At 50.0% G+C, this 19,632-nt stretch overlaps 1 protein-coding gene across 6 annotated transcripts in view; it reads right to left on the reverse strand.

Moving 5' to 3' along the window:
* Positions 1-19,632, reverse strand: part of MRPS5 (mitochondrial ribosomal protein S5) — a 280,021-nt gene that overhangs the window by 106,344 nt on the left and 154,045 nt on the right. The window contains exon 2 of one of the 6 annotated variants that reach the window (XR_010600258.1): positions 15,346-19,307. The exons of the other annotated variants lie outside the window; for them this stretch is intronic. The gene's annotated coding sequence lies outside the window, so the exon portion shown is untranslated. Of the gene's footprint in view, positions 1-15,345; positions 19,308-19,632 lie in introns of those variants that run through there. 6 annotated transcript variants of the gene reach the window in all.

Below are 19,632 nucleotides of genomic sequence, written 5' to 3' on the forward strand. Positions count from 1 at the left end.
CCGAGGGAGGAGGAGCGACTTGCCCGCCACCTCTCCCCTCCCCCAGGGAAAGAGCAGCACCAGCACAGAGCAGCCCGTCCCACTCCAGTCACCAGTGCCTCATGCTCAGCGCTGCCGAGGGGCCTGACAGCGTCAGCAGGGAGATCTGGCCTCCAGCCGTCAGCAGGAGAGCCTCCACCAGCACCTCTATGCCATGCCCAGCTCTGGAGCCAGCCTGGGCCTCTGGGTACTGTGCCGTGAGAGCTCTCTGTACAGGCTGAGCCAGGAACCGAGGACGGATTCTGGGTGACAGTTAGCCAGGCCGCCAGCCACAAGTGCTGCTTCCTTGAGGAACAACCACACAACTGCTCCCTTGGGTGAAGCTGATGCCTGCTCCTATCTAAGGGAAGCACGGACAATCTCCATCAGCAGTGATTCCAGCACTTCCCTGCTGCCTTCGCCATCCCAGAGGGGCCTGGATCCTACGGGAGGTTGTGGGACAAAGCCCCCCCCCCCCCCCCCCCCCCCCCCCAGCACACCCAGTACCGCAGGAAATGCTACTGGCCTAATCTTCCCCAGAGAAATTGGTCCCCTCCAAATTCCACTCTGCAACCAGCTCAAGCCGGAAACATGAAGTCTTAGTGCTTGTTTGAGTTCCCCTGCTCCTTCTGCTTACCCTGAGCTCCGCCATGTGAGATGTCGGCATCACCAGAGGCCTATAAGCAACAGGAGCAGATGGGCTCTCCAGAATAAAGAAGCTATTTTCGTGCAAATATCACTCGCAACAAAAGGAGGGGTTAGCAAATTGCAGTCAATATGCAATATAAGTGAAGAGTCTTTCAACATTTTCCATGAGACATCCATGGGCCTCTAACCAGAGGGCTAGAGACAGCTGTGCATATAGATCTTGCATGTTTATCTATCCCCGTTGCTTGTTCTTCGGTGAAGAAAGCATACTGTGTTATTCTCTGTCTGCCCTGCTGTTCCCAGCCATTACAGATGATGCTGCCTGATTGATCTGCCACAGTGATTTGTGTCTTGTCTGCTTTGAAGAAATCCCCTCTGCCAGACAATGCAGTGAGACTGGGACGGACGGGGCAACCTAACTTAAAAAACTCAGCGTACGTACCAGTAATGGAACAACCGCCTTGTTCGCTGGAAATGACTCGGCTCAGCATTTTAAACAGCCACATTCATCCACCTCCTACACCCCTGCCACAAGGCAGCATTGCCAAGTGCTAGTGTTCGGCTGCTGGCGCAGGACATTTGGGCACAAGACCATGGGTGCTGTGCGGCCTACTCCATCGCCCTGGCTCCAGAGGCAGGCAGGTCCCACCTTTTGTCTCCCATAGATGCTCAGCTCCTGGCTTCCTCTCACCTGGGAGCGCCCTGCTCACTGGCCACGTGCGGGTGAATTCCTTTGCTAATCTACCTGTCAAAGATGGGTCTGGCGGCGGGGAAGGCATTGAGCACATGGGACGGGTACCCCCTAAGTGAACTGGGGGTTGGGAGTGTTGGCCTGAGAGAGGCGGAGGTGAAGGCGAGGATGGGGGTGGAGGTATATCACTGCATGCAGAAGGTGGTCAGAGCGTACATGTCTTTGATCCAAGCTGCTGCAGCGGGGAAGGCCGATGAACATGCCAAGGGATGACGGAAGTCCTGGATCCTGTTATGTCTTTGCGTGCTTGATAAATAGCTCTCCACTATCAGCAATTTTCTTCCAGTGCAGGTAATTATAGACTGTGATCAAGCTGCCTCTTGTTTTAACCTTCTCTTCACGAATCTAAATACGCTGAGCTGTTTTAGTCTCTCATTGTAAGGCATGTTTCCCTGACCTTGAATCGTTCTTGCACTGACTTCACTGGGGCTACTCACACATGAAGAGGCACATAGCTGTCGGCAGGATTGGGGCCTAATTTAGTATGCTTTGAATTATGTAAGAGCGCCTACAGCCATGCCCTGCAGGTAGTTTGAATTAAATACATTAGTTGTGTGCTGCAGAGACTACTGAAAAGTGATTTTTTTCACTGCAAGGAAGTGTGTGAATGTGTGCCCGCGATTGTTATTATCCTGCAGGGATATCAAGGTCGTTTCCATTACAAATATATTGATCCCTGCACAGAGGAATTTTTGGCAGATTCATTTTCGATAGGTTATTTGGAAAGAGGAGGAATTTGAAAAATCTCTCAGTGGATAATGAGGCAGGTTTTGAAGCAGACACGTTTTAGCTGGAAGCTCATTTAATTAACGTACTTTGGTGATCCTGCCACTGAGGGTAATAAATACTGTAGCCTAGTTATCCATCTCACTCAAAAGCATATTGTCATGTATCGAGGAGCATGCCAGCCGTTATACCCTGGGGCTTTAGTACATATTACAGCAAATGACTTTAACATTCATCTTCAAACCCAATAAACAATCATTTGATTTTAATCTGGTATGAAACCTCTCAGGCTGATGAGGCAGGTCCACTGTTGACAAATCTCAGACTCCCTGGAACAGGGCCGGCTCCAGGCACGAGTCCTCCAAGCATGTGCTTGGGGCGGCACTTGGAGGGGGGCGGCGCTCAGCCGGGGAGAGCGGGGCCGCAGCCGGGCTCGTCGCCCTCCTCCCAGTGCTCCGGCCGGTCGGGGAGAGCGGGGCCGCGGCCGGGCTCGGCGCCCTCCCCTGCCCCGCTCCCCGCTGGGAGGCGGGGGGGGCGGCAGGAGGCTTTTTTGCCTGGGGCGGCAAAAAAGCCAGAGCTAGCCCTGCCCTGGAAAAACAATACGTGCTGCTTCTCCCTTCCCTTAGCTGTGGCCAGCATGATCCCTCTGGAAACAGGAAGGGCCTGAAAAAGAATGGAGTGAACTTTTCCCAGTCTCTGAGTGACACGTAACCCATGAGACAAATGAAGTGTCCATCAGACTGTGCTCCATACTGTCAAAGGGGTTTGAGTTCTCTTGGGTCAGTCCTCTCCTCCCTAGAGAATGTAGGGGGACAGTACAGACACATGGAAAGGAAAGTGGCAGCTAATCTGATTGTTAGGAAATCAGGACCAGTCTTTTGGTTTTGGTTTGATTTTGACATTGTTTTATTTGTATATTCATAGATTCATAGATTCTAGGACTGGAAGGGACCTTGAGAGGTCATAGAGTCCAGTCCCCTGCCCGCATGGCAGGACCAAATACTGTCTAGACCATCCCTGATAGACATTTATCTAATCTACTCTTAAATATCTCCAGAGATGGAGATTCCACAACCTCCCTAGGCAATTTGTTCCAGTGTTTAACCACCCTGACAGTTAGGAACTTTTTCCTATTGTCCAACCTAGACCTCCCTTGTTGCAGTTTAAGCCCGTAATATTACGGTATTAGATATTTTTAAATTGTATTTTGGATCATTTTACAAAATACTAATATAAAATACAAAAATAAAAATATCTGATTGAAATGAAAAATCGAAACATTCTGGTTTTAAGGTTTTAATCAGCCTTATCAAAGGGCTTCATTCTGTTATTTTTTAAAACAAAATTTTATCAAAGTCAGCACATTCCCATGGAACATTTCGATTTTGACATCAACCTTTCCATTGGAAACATTTTGACCAGTTCTAGCCCTTAGTTTTATACACAACCACTCACGAACAGTAAAGTCCCAATGCTGGATACTGCTCATTTTCTATCTTTTAAAATGAATAATATATGAATTCTTGAAACTTGTGTATAGTTTTCAGCCATGCCCGTCTGTATCCTGGGTAGGCCGGCCCATCCTGTCTAATGTAGTGACATGAAATGTTAATTTTTTAAAGTAAATTATGCATGCCTGAAAATCGTTTTTAAATTCATTCAACCAACAGGATGGGAAAGGCTCCAGGAGAGGTAGTGGGTTTAGTCATAAGGGGCATGTTTTAGAACCTTTAATAAAAGATGTTGTCCTTTAAGCTCTTTGAAAAGGGAACAACCAAAAGGATTTAACAAGACTTTCCTAGCTACATTTTCTTCTTCTTTTCTATAGTCCAGGCCTTAGGAACCGTTTGGAAAATGATACTTTAATGTCTACAAGCACGCAGCATCTTAAATTAATAAACAGATTCTGACTCTCAGCTGATGGCTGGGGAAGGCAAATGGATACAGGGTCAATAAAACTATAACAAATGTTAAAGTGCTGATGGTTTAAAACTTTCACTTAATTTGTTCTCATTGTTTGAAACAGGAGCCGGCAGTCAGTAGCTGAGGATACGCCTGACATGGCAACCCCTTACTTAAATGAGCAGTAGGTTAATTCACCCCAACGGGATTACTTGCACGAATAAAGAGAACTTACACATGCCAGGGCTGCAGGCCCAGACCCTCAAAGGACAAGACTCAAACACAGGCAATGATCCTCAGAATCTGTGGGACTTTCCTTAGTCTTTAAAAAGTGGAAAAAAATATAAGAACTTAAAAATAGATATGTTAAAATTCGCATTTAGAAAATCTCTTTACAGTTACGATCATTTAAAACTGTGTTTTCCCTATGAAATGGTTATAATTATATAAATAACATCTGGCACGTACTGTGTTGGGTATTCAGTGTGTTTTATGTTTACTGTGGTAGTGCCTAGGAGTCCCCATCACAGCCCGGACTCCACTGTGCTAGGCGCTGTACAAACACGTGCTCCCTGCTCCAAAGAGCTGACATGCTCTCTATATAATCATATCCTTTGGCTCAGTGCAGCCATGTGGCCATCTGCCCTATAGCTCCTGTTAGAGAACCAGAAGAATGAAGGTCACCAGTAAATCTACCTGATGTAACTTTCAGTGGCAGCCGTGTACCTAACACTTGGTAAAGCTACCCACATCCTTTCATGTATTTATACCTGCTCCTGTATCTTTTACTTCCTACATCTGATGAAGTGGGTTATGCCCAAATAAATTTGTTAGTCTCTAAGGTGCCACAAGGACTCCTTGTTTTTTTTGCTAAGGTAACTTGACCCTGTACAGCCTCTTCCCAAGTGCAGAAGGCTCTCGCCCCAACTGAGCATCTGGAGGGAGCAAGTGAGAGAAGGCAGATGGAGGAACCAGCATGAGATCAGCACTGGACCCTGAGCATGGGGGCACCGTCGACAGGCCCAGCAAAGGGAGTGATTCCCCTGCTCACGCACACACACTGGTGCTAGCTGTCAGCGAGATAACCTGAGGACGAAGAGCAGGCTAGCCGCAGCAGCCCGGGTGGTGGCAGCGGAGACACGGCTGAGTCGTGCCAAGTACTTACCCGCCGGTTTCAGGCAAGTAAATACTTGGCCCGCCTCAGCCACTAGCCCTGCCACTGCATCGACTTTGTGACTCACGCTAGCTCTCCACAGGCGTGGGCACAAGCAGGGGAAATCACACCCCTAGCTGGGAGCGCAGACGCAGCCTGACAGATTTGCTTTGTTTCACTGAGTGGTCTCTGAAGGGCTCTAATGGGGAAGAGTATCAGAGACAGAAAGGGCAGTTAGGCAGCCAGCTCCCATGGGCATTGGGCGCCCACCTCCCCCACGTGTCTTTGAAATTATCCCCCGTGGTCCCTGTTCATAATTACGGTTAGAAAGGCACAGCGGAAACCCGAGGCAGCGCTTGGGAATATTTGCTCAATGGACTTGTTTCGGAGACGTACCTTTGCGTTGCATTGCATTGTACCCAGGCTGTTTCGAACATGCCACTGATACAATTGCAGGAGGACTTGGGATCTTGCCAAAGACCAGGAGAAACTGCTTCAGAAGGAACAGAGATAAAAAACAGCAACATAAGGCTGAGGTGAAAGTTGGCTGGTCCCTGAACTACAGCAGAGCTCACTGCCGGCAAGCCAACGGTGCAGAGCAGATGAGCACCGGGAAAATGATGAGGAAGGCAGCAATGATGGTGTTATGTCTGTAATTCATTCATGCTGAACGCACCTACACTATTTATGGTTTTTTTTCTTTACTGGTGGTTTTAGTGATATCTGATAATTTTTCAAGGGAAAAGGCGTGATGTAGGGTAGTGGAAAACTTGTCAAGGCTAGAATAACATTAGCTCAGGACCATGCTGGGGTAATTATTCTTTCTGTAAACAGTTAGCCAATCTGCACACATAACCAGAGAGGGAAAGGACAAGAAATGCGTTTTGTTAAATGTTCAGGGTGAGATCTAAGTGCTTGAGATAATCTGTCAGTGCAATCAATCAGTCTTAATGGCAGTGAGCTGTAGAACATCACTGCTCACAAAACATGGGGTACCTGCTCCGTAGGACCAGCTAGCAGTAATGGAAAAGTATTCCTGTTATTGGAAATGCCCACTCCACACTAATCAGGTAACGTTAAGTTGCACCATTAATAACAGGACAGACTCTATTCGTGGCAATGTAAACTATCCGGACTTTAATATTAAAATCCTTTATCAACATTTAAGATACTGTTTAGGAAACCAAGTTGTTAAGATCTGATATTCATGGCACTGAAATGTACACAATTAATATATACTAAACCCAAGCTACTTCAAAGTCATTTCCCTCTTTACTTACCTGCCAAGACCCAAGCTCAGATTTGTGTGTGGTTTCACCTGCTAACAAGAGGCCAAATGATTTGGTCTTTAATGGAGTAAGCTAAGTGCCATTGGAGCAGATGTGGGCTGGTGAACCTGGCTCCTTGTAACGCAATGCTAGGAAAGTGGTGCCTGCCCTGCTTTAGGTGTTAGCGATGCTCTGAGCCACAAACAACTTTGCAGTCACCCTGAAGCCACAGAAATCCTTGCATGTGCGTTTCCCGAGGAGGAAAAGCGAGATTCTGGAAACTTGAAATAGGAATATTACTGGGATAAAGTGAAAACAAGTCTGGAAAAACTTTTCCCTCTATTTGTCAAAACATTAAAACTAGCTATTCCGGTAGATTCCCTCTTGTGATCTCAGTCTGCTGAGTTTACTCTTTAGTAAACCGGAAATAATGATCACTAGGCACCAAGTCCTCCTTCCCTGCCCAGCAATCACAACGGCTTTCCCCTGGGCCGCTGGTGCTGCTGTGCTGGTTCCCAGAGCTGCACAACGAGGAGAGGGACAAGGTGCCTTGCAGCCTGTTTGTCCCCACCCCCATCATCATCTTCCTTACCCCCAACCCCTACAGACAGGTGAGTCCCCAGCCCCACTCCTCCCCCTACATCCTCATTGTCTCTCCCTCCCTTCCCAGTTCCTATCTAGTTCGCTGCCAGATGGCCGCCATTACCCGGTACCTCAGCCCCGCACAGCCCTTCGCTCATTAGCCCCCCCAGCACCATCAGACAGGTGGGGAACGAAGGCGCAGCAAGGCTGCATCCCTGCTCAGGCCACATGGGAAGTCCAGTGCAGAGCAGGGGATTGAACCTGCCTCTCCTTAGTCCCAGATAACAGCCTCCCTATTGGGCAGTCCTGCCTCTCAAGGGAAGGGGAGTCAGAGGGACTTTTTTGTCTCTCTCGGCTCCATGCTGCTAGGGGCTGGGATGTAGGGCCGAAGGGGGCAGGGAGAGGAGGGAGCTGGCAGGAAGGTCCCCGCTAAGCTGAGATCCAAGCCCCTGGCTCTGACAGACAAAACACTAGCAGCTGTTTGGACCGGCGAGAACCGTCTCTGCTCTCAGAGGGCTGTGACTCAGGAACTCCTTCTCCAAACCCTTCTGATCGTCCAGGACAGCCCTCCTCCCGGCCCAGCCCTGGCCCTGCGTGTGCTGAGCCGGGGTGAGGTGCTAATTCTCACACTCAGAACAGAAACCGGCCCACCAAAGCACCTGCAGTCACTGCATCTGCCAGCCCCACCGCGTCCCGAGAGCATCAGCTGGGCTCCCGCCTGAGAACAGCCTCGTGCTGCTGGCACAGCAGGGGCAGGTCATTCCTGGGATCAGCACAAGGCACACAAGGCTCGTAGCTCTCCGCCCCCAGAATGCCAGCTGGGTTTTTATCTGCCCCCAGAGCAAGCTGAACCTGTCCCTGATTTGACGTCTCTTTGCGGCCTAGGGCAGGACAGAGTTAAAATGAGGGCAGCTCATCTCTGCAGAGCAGGACCGTGGAGAAGATTCAAGCGGGGAGCAGATCCCTAACTCACTGCAAGGAGGGAGAGGCTGAGCAGTGCAAGGCAGGGACCTTGCACCTTGGGGGATTCGGCTGCGCCGGACACTAGTGCAGGGAGAGCGCCATGTGGCTGGCTCACAGCTGTGCCATCCCTGCAGCCGCAGCCCAGACTGAGGGCCGTACACAGCGAAGATGTGCTGTTACCGGAGTGCCAGCCGCTGTCCGCCCACTGCTGCACCTAAACATATACAGGTGACCTTAAAGTACAGTTACACATTGGCCTGACCGCAACCAAGGGGACTGGGTGTATGAGTCAGTCCCAGGAGGGCTATGAGCCACCAGTGCGCTGTGGGTGTGAGAAAGGCTAGTGCAAGCCGGGGATGTGTCAGGCGAGGGGTTTCCAGCAGAGAGAGGGAAGCATTAATGCCTTCGCACAGGCACTGGAAGGCCGAGAGGGGATCGGATGCTCTCTGTAAATACATTGGGGGAGGAAGGGAGAAGCACCAGGGAGGGTGAAAGGCTATTGAAGTGAAAAGACTGCTGGCACAAGAACAAAAGGGTACAAACTGGCCTGGGTAAACTGAGGCAGGAAATTAAAAGGAGGGTTCCAGCTGTCAGAGGAGTGAGGGTCTGGAACAGCCCCCAACAGGAGGAGTGTGGAGGGGGGTGAACAGCATAACTAGCCTGAAGATGGAGCTTGCTAAGTTTATGAATTGACTCATAGGCCGGGGCTGCTTGTGATAGTGTGACGCTGGCAGGCTAGATGCCAGCTCTAGCCCAGGCTGCAGGCGTTAGCTAAGAACTGACAACCTCGTAGCTGCAGCCCAGACCGCATCATCTGGATGTTACTCTTAGAAGACTGTATTTAGTGTTCAGACTCGGAAATGCCGGTAAGTTGGTGCCTGCACTAATCTCACGGATAATGTCGCTGCTCCCGGCTATCAGGAAATATGCACGTTTGGCTTTATAACTTTGAAAATATTTGCTCTGAACCCAGGCACAGGAATCCTCCCCCTGCCTCTCCAGAAGGATCATCAACATCAGATGGGCTATCAAGGATCATCCCAGCACAAAGGGTTGGTTAATGGCCCTGTGGCACCCATGGGAGTACGTGCAGAAGGCCTCCTCCCATCACTTTGAATGCTGGAAGAGGAAAATAAAAATAATTGATGTGAAGATTTTTTATCTTTTTGGCTGTTTGAACTCTGAAGGGCCAGAGACTCTAAACTGAAGCCAGAGATCCCCAGGGCTGCCTCCTGGGGCTGTCCTGGAAGACACTTTGAGTGGACAGATCACTACAGCTCTGTCACTCAGGACTGAGTTGGTAACTCATTGGAGCGTATATGTTTTCTGGCTTTAACCTGTAAATAAGAGTGCGTCTTCACTAGCAACGTTAAAGTGCTGCCGCGGTTGTGTAGTCTCCCAGCGCTGTAAAAAACCCACCTCCACGAGGGGAGTAGCTCCCAGCGCCGGTGCATTGTCTACACTGCAGTGCTCAGGAGGGTGTTTTTTCACATCCCTGAGCGAGAAAGTGTCAGTGCTGTAAAGTGCCAGTGTAGACAAGGCCTAACTCTTCTTCCTTCTTCCTAGTTAATAAACCTTTAGCTAGTTTATTACAGGATTGGCTATAGGCGCTGTTTTTGGTGTAAGATCTAGAGTACCAATTGATCTGGGGTAAGTGACTGACTGGTCTCTTGGAACTGAAAGCAATCTGAATATGGTGTGACTTTTGGTGTGACCATTTATCACTAAGTCCAGTTTGCCTGGGTGGCAAGATAGACTGGAGAGTCTAAGGAGACTGACTCCATGGTAAGACTGTTATAGTGATCCAGGAGTTCACATTTGTTACTGGCTTGGTGAAATCTAATTATAGAACACACTACCAGTTTGGGGTGTCAGCCCTGTTTCTGACAGTCTGCCCTGAGATTGGCACTCACAGTCAGGCAGCCTGACAAGCAGGGAGAGGCCTCCCTGACCCCAGAGCTCCCTTGCAGCCCTGTGTTCTGCTATGTTCCTACGACCATTTCTGCAAGTTGACTGTATTGTCACACAAAAGGCACACACTGTGCGGTGCTCTTTACACACCCGCTCAGGGGAGTGAGGGAGAGCACGTCTGATCCCAGCGAGCTCACCTGAAGCTCTTCTCTTTTGTCTGTGAAAGATTTCAGCATCCAAAGTTATCCATCTCGGTGCGTGATTACTTGGAAAAGGAAATCTTTAAATCAACCCTTAACTGTTCTCTAGGATACATCCATCTCTCTTTGCCACAACAGCAGTTAAGTAAATCTCCCCATTAGTGCTGCAGTTAATGAAATATGCCCTGCTGTGCCCTAGCCTGGAACTCAGAACACACTCTCTGAGCTGCTTGAGGAAGGCACAGAGTGTGCATCCACAGACCCGCCCCCTCTCTACGGTTGTCAAATATTTTCCCTTTGTGCTCTCAAATCAGTGTTTACATTCAGGTGACCCGTCTCCATCTGAACTTATTCCATCCACCACTGGAGAGAACGTGGGAATGCACACAGGCGTCCAAGGCATGAGTCAGAGGGCACTGTCAATTTCCATTGAGAGCCAGCCCTTCCTCAAGTTGGTGATTATACCCCACAATACACAGTCCTCCAAAGATTTACCGACTCTCTTGGAAACGATGGGCTGATTCTCATTCACACTAAGGCCCCTTTGCACCTCCCTGGCAAGGTGAAGTGGAAGTAACAACCTTGTATGGACAGGATCACCGTTTTCAAGTACATAAAATGTTGTTACAAGGAAGAGGGTGAAAAATTGTTCTCTTTAACCTCTGAGGCTAGGACAAGAAGCAATAGGCTTAAATTGCAGCAAGGGCGGTTTAGTTTGGACATTAGGAAAATGTTCCTAACTGTCAGGGACGTGGTTGTTCCAGTGTTTAAACTGCCCTGGGAGGTTGTGGAATCTCCATCACTGGATGTTGTTAAAAGCAGGTTAGACAAACACCCGTAAGAACAGTGTAGTTATTACTTGGTCCTGCCATGAGTACAGGGGCCTGGACTAGATGACCTAGCGAGGTCCCTTCCAGTTCTACGCTTCTATGATTCTACAGGATATTTACTACAGTGGCATAAAGTGACAGTATACGTGAGAATCAGGGCCTATATATAATAGGGAATACTCTTACCACAGAGTTGCCCTCTTAAAGCCAGAATTCAGTCCCTTTGCAGTGCTTGAGTGGCACGAAGATACCAGAGTGGACAGGAGGAACAGAAGTGAGAGAGGAGGGAGTTAGACCAGCAGCAATGTCTCCTAAAGGCAGGTATTTGCAGAGCTGACAGAAAATACTTTACTGCATTGAGATATACTGGGATCTACGCTGGATCCTCCCACCTGTTCTGCATCCTGGACTATAATCCCAGACTCAAATGGTTTAGGCCGTGAGCCCAGAACCCCAGCAGGGACTGCTGTTATTTCTGCAAGGATCTCTCTGGCTGTTTGTTCTGCTCCCTGTGGTGTGGCTTGGCCTCACTCCTCCTTTTGGCCTGTCTCTTTTCTGCTGACTCTCTTGTACTTGGCTGAAGGTCTGGGACAGGCATTTCCAGGCTTGGGGCCATCGCCAGCTCTTGGGAAAATCCACGGGTGGGATGGAAGCTCCTCTAACATACAGCTCACCTATCCGTGCATCCACGGGAACCCACCTTATCTTGGGGCTATGCTGTGAAATGAGTTATTGCTACGCTGATGGGGACCATCACTCGCTGCTTCACCTCCTGGTTCGAATGGGGCGGTCGTCCTGCCTTTATCACCCGACGGGGCAAAGCACCAGCCTTTGAGATTACAAGCTGTTTTTTAAACCTTGGAAATGGAGCCCGCTGATTGTCCAGGGATTGCTTGGCTTTAGGAGGACACCCTGGACAAGATCCTTCATTGGCATAAATCAGGATGCTGCCATTGAAATCACTGCAGGCAGCCCATGGGACGGGTCATTAGTGGCCATGTTCCAATGATTGTTATTTGTGTATTTATGGCAGGCCCCCGCCCTGCGTGCTGGGCACTTCCAGACAGACAGGAAGGAATGGCCCATCCCCTGAGGAACTCACAGATCAGCTCTTGTCTTTTGCTGCTCAGCGAATGACATTTTTACTTAGACAGTCACATGGCCCTGGCCAATAGCTGTGTACGCTGAGTTGTGGTGCCTGTTCTGGGGGGTTCCTGTTTCAGTCACTGTGAGAGTCGGCTGACAGAGGACAGTGTGTTCAGCTGGCTGTACTACAGCGTGTTACTCCATCCCTCATTGGCCCGGCTCTGGAAATTGCTGCAGGGAGACGGTCTTGCTGGATCTTTGCTTGTTACGTGCCCTGGAGCTCAATGAAACGTTGGCCCCATGGGGGAGAGGGAAGTACATTTCTGAAGTTGAATGCTCAGGGCAGAGAGACTGGATCCAAGTCAACCTTGTAACACAAGGCCTGTCCTTTAATGCTCTATGGCTGTTTTATAAATCATCCATTGCACCAGGTTCTACTGAATCCAAACAATATTTGCAGTGTGAAGTCATCTCTTGGGTGTAATCATCTGTCCTCTAGTCCATACCCTCTCCCTTTTTGTTCAGATAGACACCGCCCCCGAGGAGCCCCCATAAATATACAACCCGATAAAGGTGTTGTAACAGGGCGCACTCTCGTACTGCTCTGGCGCCTCCTAGTGTCCCATCTGGGGGTTAGCTCCCCACACAGTCTGACGCCCCCTCCTGCAGTTACTCAGCCCCTTGTCCAACTCGCTCACTCTGTGCCCTCTCTCGTGCTCCCAGAGCTGCAGCGCTTTCCCCTTCAGGGCTCAGCCCCCCAGCCGAGTCACACTCAAGTCCCCCCTTCCCAGGTATTATCAAAGTCTCCTTCCAAACCGTCCCTGGCACCCCCCAGACAGGCTGCCCAGCTCCTGCAGTGGCTTGTAGGGGAACCACCTGGGCCTGCCATCTACACCAGACTCCAATCCAGGGACCTTCCCCCAGCAGCTCAGCTCTTTCCTCTCCCAGCCCTTACTGCTCCTTCCCTGGACTGCTCCCCACACTCCTGGGACAGGCTCCTGCTCTCCCGCCTCGTACCAGGGAATGTGTCTGCAGCTTCCTCACTACGGGCCCCTTCCCTGCTGCCGGCTCCCTGCTTTATAGACACCCCCTCTGCTTCATCCCCAATTCAGCCTCACTGCGTCCTAGCTCCCCTGCAGGTGCAGCCTATGGCTAACTGGCCTCTCTTGCCTGTATTAACCCCTCCAGGGCTAGAGTGGGGGGGGGGGAATGCCCCATCACAGCTGTATGATAGCAATAATAATCAGCAGCAGCTACAACTTCTGACAGCACCTGCCATGAGAGAATCTCTAGAGAACTTTACAGACACGAATGAATTAGCATTTATGCTACTGGAGCTCCATCCAGATTACACCTTTGCAGTAACTTGTAATTGGGACGGGTGGATTTTTATTACTGTGCTTTTACAGCCTAGAGTCATAGAGTTTAAGGTCAGAAGGAACCATCAGATCATCTTGTTTGACCTCCTGTATATCACAAGCCACCCACACCACCCAGCATCCCCACACTCAACCCAACAACACAAAGTATTGCAGCCCACAGGCGACGAAGCTGGTTTGTGCCACAGAACAGAGATCATACGGTGGCACTGAGCGTTATTATCCATATCGTGCCTAGACACAGTTCTTCTTTACTGCACATGGATAGCTGATCCACTCTTTTTGTTTTAAAACTTCCATGCAAGAGTTTAGTGACTGCTGCTTTGGGATCACATGCATGATTGTCTAATCTACCAGCAAGCCCACCCCTGTCATCAGTCAGTAATCCAGACATCCTCATTACTGCAAGCCATCTCTTTCAACTTGCCCTTAGAATTCAGTCCCTTATACCTGTGCAAGGCACTAGGTTAATGCAGAGCGACGGTACGTCTGCCTGGCAGGTTTAGGGCAGATTAAATGTAATGGAAACTGTGTCTGCTTTTGAGGAGAAACAGACACACACACAATTGAGAGTGACAAAGTTTAAATAGCGGAGTGCTGCGTACTGAGATACGGGGCCCAGGAAACTGACTTTACGTGGGAAATGCTGCAGTCAGATGGAAGCAGCTGTGAAGAATGCAGGGTTTCTGCATGACAAAGGCATCCACTTATATCCCAGAACGAGGGGATTGTAAGTACCGGTCACAAATCCACGGACACAGAATTCTTCACCCAGACCCCAGTTCAGATTGTCTGCATTCCTCTCTCTTTCCCCAGAGAGGCAGGCCAGCCCGTGGCTGGAGGCTCTGTCATTCCTTCTAACTGTAGCCCCTGTCACTGCGCTCTAGGTAAGGAGATTTCTTCTCCCATCTGTTGGTGAACCGGGGGAAGTACAGCTGCAGAGAGACCTTGGTTTGCATAAGTTTTCTACTCAGAATTCCTCCAGGGACACTTGGGAGTCACCCTCACTGTACACAGCGCAGAGGTGGCTGGCTTGAGGAGCTGAACGGAGGGAAGAGAAAACGCATCAAGGACTCTGCTTAAGTGTCCTTAGATCAGTGGTTCTCAACCAATTTACCATTGTGGGCCACATATGCAGCTCTCTATGGGTCACATCCACTCACCATAGACACACTATCTGAATGGCCCCGAGGATGTCACATGGACTGCAGCAGCTGTGTGCTGATTGGGCCGCGTATTGCGAACCACTGGCTTATACGCTATGGGTTTCTCTCCAGTGAGGGTCCTATGCTGCTGGGAAGCCTCTGAAATGGGAGGCGATGCAGAGGCAGCCTCTTGGCAGGGTACAAGAGTGAACTCTGGTGAGGCCTCTTCTATCCAGCCTTTAACTAAAGCTGACAACTCTAGGGCTGGGTGAGGTGGTTCAGCCTTGGGACTGGAGAGCTGCCCGGCAGAGGGCACTGCAGCACTGCTGGGCTGCACCACCCACCGCTCCACACTCAGCAGGGTGCAGTGACTGGGGAAGGGCAAAGGACGTTTGTCTATTGGACGTGGACCTTGGGGAACAGAGATAATAGACTGCTGTCAATGGGTGTATTTATCATTGGTTTAGATAGACTGTGGCAGTGTTTTCCCACATGGATGCAGTGTATGGTCCTCCCCGCCGCCCATACAGTTTTCTTTGTTTCATCCACAGACCGGTGCGTGCACGCGGGGAAGTACTGCCTATCACGGGCTGCCAGGGAAGGGATTTAGTGAGTCCAAAAATGCTGTGTGGGACTCTAGCTGGTGGGACCCCTGGATATCCAAACCCAGCCCTTCTTGCTCCTGACAACACCTGGTAGAAGGGTCATGTGGTCACAGGTGCACCACAGAACTTGCGCGCGCACACACACACTCTCTCTCTCTCTCTCTCTCTCTCTCTCTCTCTCTCTCAAGGCCAGAAGGGACAACCATATCACCTACTCTGACCTCCTGTATGTCACAAGCCACCTCTACCGCCCAACACCTGCCCACTAAACACAGCTGGGAAGGGGCTTTGTTCCTTCGCCCTTTAACGCAGGGGTTAGGATACCTTGGCCCTTTAATTGCTCAGTTTCCTGGTCTCCGCCAGCTACTCCTTCACCCTATAATAGTCCCTCCAAGGCCTGACCACATGGGCCTCCAGGAGCCTGGCCTCCTTCTCGCGCCCTCATAGAGTAGTAGGGAAAGAAATGTCCCTCTGTCTATTAACCAGCAGTCTTGCCCCCGTTCCCAAGGGCCGGCCTCTGGCTCTGTCCTGCAGTGGCTTCTGGCCAGGCTACTGCTGAGCAACCTGTGCGGGCTAGTCCCTGGCCCCTCTGGCAGCTGCCCCACTCCGCAGCCTGGCTGGTGCTCGTCAGCCGCTCAGTCATCGCTGGGGAAGTAACTTTTCATTAAGCCCTATGTGGCCGCTAGAGGGCGGGTTTTACACACCCCATCACCCAAAGGGAAGAGGTACATTAAAATAATAGTCAGGTTGCAAAGTCAAGCGCTCAAAAATTAGGAAATGCCAGAATTAAGGTTGATTGTGCAACTTTCATTCGCCCTCCACTCCTACCCCTTGTGCGTATGCATTATGAGACGGTCTTTAATTACCTGACCACATGCTATTTTCCCCACAGGACAGGCTGGACTGGATCTCCCACACTGCACCACAAACATGGGACTCCAATGGTGCACTGTGCTGGTTCAATCCGATGGAAGACCAAACTACAACTCCCCTGAAGCACTGTGCCAGGACAGAAAGATTAATGCTGACACATCCCAAACTAAAAGATCATTTCCATTTTGAAATTTTTGTGCAAAAATGAAGTTTTCTGCAGAAAAATTTCAAATTTAAGGAAACTACATTTTCCACCCCCAAAAACCCACAGATTTTGATGGCAAATTCCCAACCACCTCTAATGTGTGAACAGATAATTCAAGAACAATACAGTATATGAATCAGTTTGTGAGATTTTCCTGTTCACTTCTGCTGGGGATTAACTACATCGTCATCTAAGCATCACGCAATGGTGTGCAATGTGACCTACAGCCAAATGTTGATAAAAATGTAAAATGATCACCACTGCATGCTTTTCTCCCGGCATACTGCAGCAGATCATGCCTGTAATTGTATTACTGCCTGGCCCTGTTCAGGAATAAGTTCAACAACTCGTCCACAATCAACTTTCCACAACCCCGCTGGCACACTCAGTACTGAGAATATTCTGGTGAAAGTTGTCGTGCAGTGAAATAATGTGCAGGTGATGAGAGCTGTCTGGAGCAAAGGAAGTGACGCACTGCCCGAGGAGTCTGAGTGATTGTCAAGGGGGAGAACAGGGACTTGCACTAGCACCAGTGAGAGGAAATGGTGCTCCTGTAACTCAACACTGACGGAAGAAGTTTTGCAAAACTTAAAATTCATCCTTCGTGTTAGGATACAAGACTTTTACATAGCACAGTAGGAATTCATCATGTACTACAAGTCCTGTCCTCTGGCCCAGCAGAGCTTTTCTTTGGACCCATCCTTGAGTAGAATTAAACTACAAGAAGAACAGCACACCATAGGGATTAAGCCTTCCACTAGATCACAATTAAATGCGCCATGCAGCGATCACATTAGGAGTTTCTGTTAAAGGGCTGATCCTGCTCTCCTGAGTCATGCAGACGTCCCTCGGACCTCAGTGGAAGATTTGCCTGAATGCCACATGCAGGACTCGGTCCTCACTCCCTTTTCTTTTATGCCTGTTTAAGTCTGTAATCAGGATCAAAGATTGGGCTCCTGGTTTGTGTAAACATGTGCGTGAGAGGGTGGCGTTCTGACAGCCCCTCCCCAAAGACAGACTGCTCAAACACTGCTGTGTAGTTCATGGACAGTGTTTGAACCCCTCCACCAATGCATGGCAGTGTCACCAGCCCTTTACACTGGATCTCAACTTTTTAGCCCCTTCTCCAAATGGCAGTCGGGGGAGTAAAGTAAAGTAGACTCTAGTAAAGACTAGAGTCAGAGGCGTAAAGTATCTAGTCAGGCCCCTTTGCCAGGCCTCCTAGCCCTCTGTGTCTCTCCTTCTCATCCCACCCAACACTCCTTCCTGTGCCCTTCTGTACACCTTCCTTATTCCAGGGCGCATGGGCTCCCTGGCCCGGTAATCAGGTACATCTCTGTCCAATTAGGCCTTCTCCAGGGAACCAAACAGGTCCTAGCAACCCAAGTGCTGGCTCCACTGCTAGCCCTCAGCACTGTTATGCATGTCCCCTCCTCTCTCAGGGGAAAGGCGTTTCTTCCCCTGAGCTCTCCTAGGCCCCATCTTGCCCTCAGGGGGCTCATCTTAGTTTCTGTTATAGGGTTCATCCCTTCGCTACCCACCAAAATCTCATTTAGTGTGGGGGAGGTTCCTTCGCCCCACGCTTTCCTGCCTGAGTCGGACTAGTACAAGATGCACCTCATTCACACTCACTGGGGTTTTATATTCTCAGTCTGGCTTTTACACTCTTTGGTTCTAACACAGCAGGGTCTGATTTCGCATGCAGCCCTGATGATTAACGCTGACCCGCTGTGCTCCAAATGAAGTATAATGGATTTTCTTTTCCACTACTTAACTACCTAATTGCTCTCCTCCTGTCCTTGTACAGGCCGAACCACGATCAGCAGTGGAAGATGCAGAACTCAAAAGCATTCTTGGGGTGAGCCAGGCACCCCCAAGCAAAGTCCTTGTGGGTGTGTACTGCAGGGTGCCACGGATCAGGAAACCAGTACACTGTCCTGTAGCCCCTCTTTCTGGGTGGCTATGAGAAGAGCCAACGGCTCCACAAGGATGTGTCTAAACCAGGGGTCGGCAACCTTTCAGAAGTGGTGTGCCGAGTCTTCATTTATTCACTCTAATTTAAGGTTTCGCGTGCCAGTCAGGGCCGGCTCCAGGCACCAGCCTAGCAAGCAGGTGCCTGGGGCGGCCAATGAAGAGGGGGGCGGCCCGTGCAGCCCTTTCGGCGGCGGGGCCGTCACTCCCTTTGGGAGCAAAGGACCTGCTGCCGAATCGCCGCCGTAGAATGAAGCGGTGGTAGAGCTGCCGCCGCGATCGCGGCTTTTTTTTTTTTTTTTGCACTGCTTGGGGCAACAAAAATGCTAGAGCCGGCCCCGGTGCCAGTAATACATTTTAATGTTTTTATAAGGTCTCTTTCTATAAGTCTTTAATATATAACTAAACTATTGTTATATGTAAAGTAAATAAGGCTTTTAAAATGTTCAAGAAGCTTCATTTAAAATTAGATTAAAATGCAGAGCCCCCGGACCGGTGTCCAGGACCAGGGCAGTGTGAGTGCCACTGAAAATCAGCTCACGTGCCGCCTTTGGCCCGCGTGCCATAGGTTGCCTACCCCTGGTCTAAACCTTTCCTGTGCAATAAGTCAGTTTGCAGAATCCAAGGAAATTCATGTAACAGCTGCCTGGCAATGCTGCCCTAGCTGCCTCAGGCGGGTGTGAGCCCCAGCTCCCAAGCCCCCGATTCTGCAATGGGAGGTGGGCCTGTGCAGAGAGCCATGAACATCCGTGGAGACCCACCCATGCACCTCCCCGTTCAGGACCAGGATCCAGCTCAGTATCCAGCTCTGGAGAACGGCAAGGACTTTTGTTTGTATGTTGCCCTCTGCCGGTGCTGGTACAATAACAGGGCGACGAGTCGGTTTGTTCGTTCGTTGGTGAGTGTGTGGATATTTTGACTTTTAACAATAAAGATCTTCAGTGTATTGTCCAAAATGTATCAACTTGTTTGTGAAGAGGATCTCCAGGTCCTTTGTCACACAGCATTAATTGTTTGAGTCACACACTGGCAGCTTCGTGGTGTCCCTGCCCCACTCACACAGCACCCAGGAGCTGGTAACGCACCGGTCCCTGCACAGGGAAAAGAGGAAAGCCACAGGCTAGCTCAGGAAATGAAGCGGAAGATGCAGGAGTCCTGGCCAGTCACTGCAGATGCAGAACACCAGTCCCATCTGCAATCACGGTCAGCATTCGATTGAGGGGGTCCTTGAAGCACAGAAACTCCGGTTAGATCAACCCTCCCTTCCAGACCCCAACAAACAATCAGAACGGAGCCAAGCCACCACTCCTGCACCCTAGTTGGGCTCAGTAGCAGCAAGGAAGCTAGCAGACCCCCTGGACTTGCTGTGAAATATCGGGTGGTGTTGGCTGCACAATGCTCAGGCAGGCGGCTGCT

The sequence above is a fragment of the Chrysemys picta genome, chromosome 3 (genome assembly GCF_011386835.1).
Source record: "Chrysemys picta bellii isolate R12L10 chromosome 3, ASM1138683v2, whole genome shotgun sequence".
Taxonomy (NCBI): domain Eukaryota; kingdom Metazoa; phylum Chordata; order Testudines; family Emydidae; genus Chrysemys; species Chrysemys picta.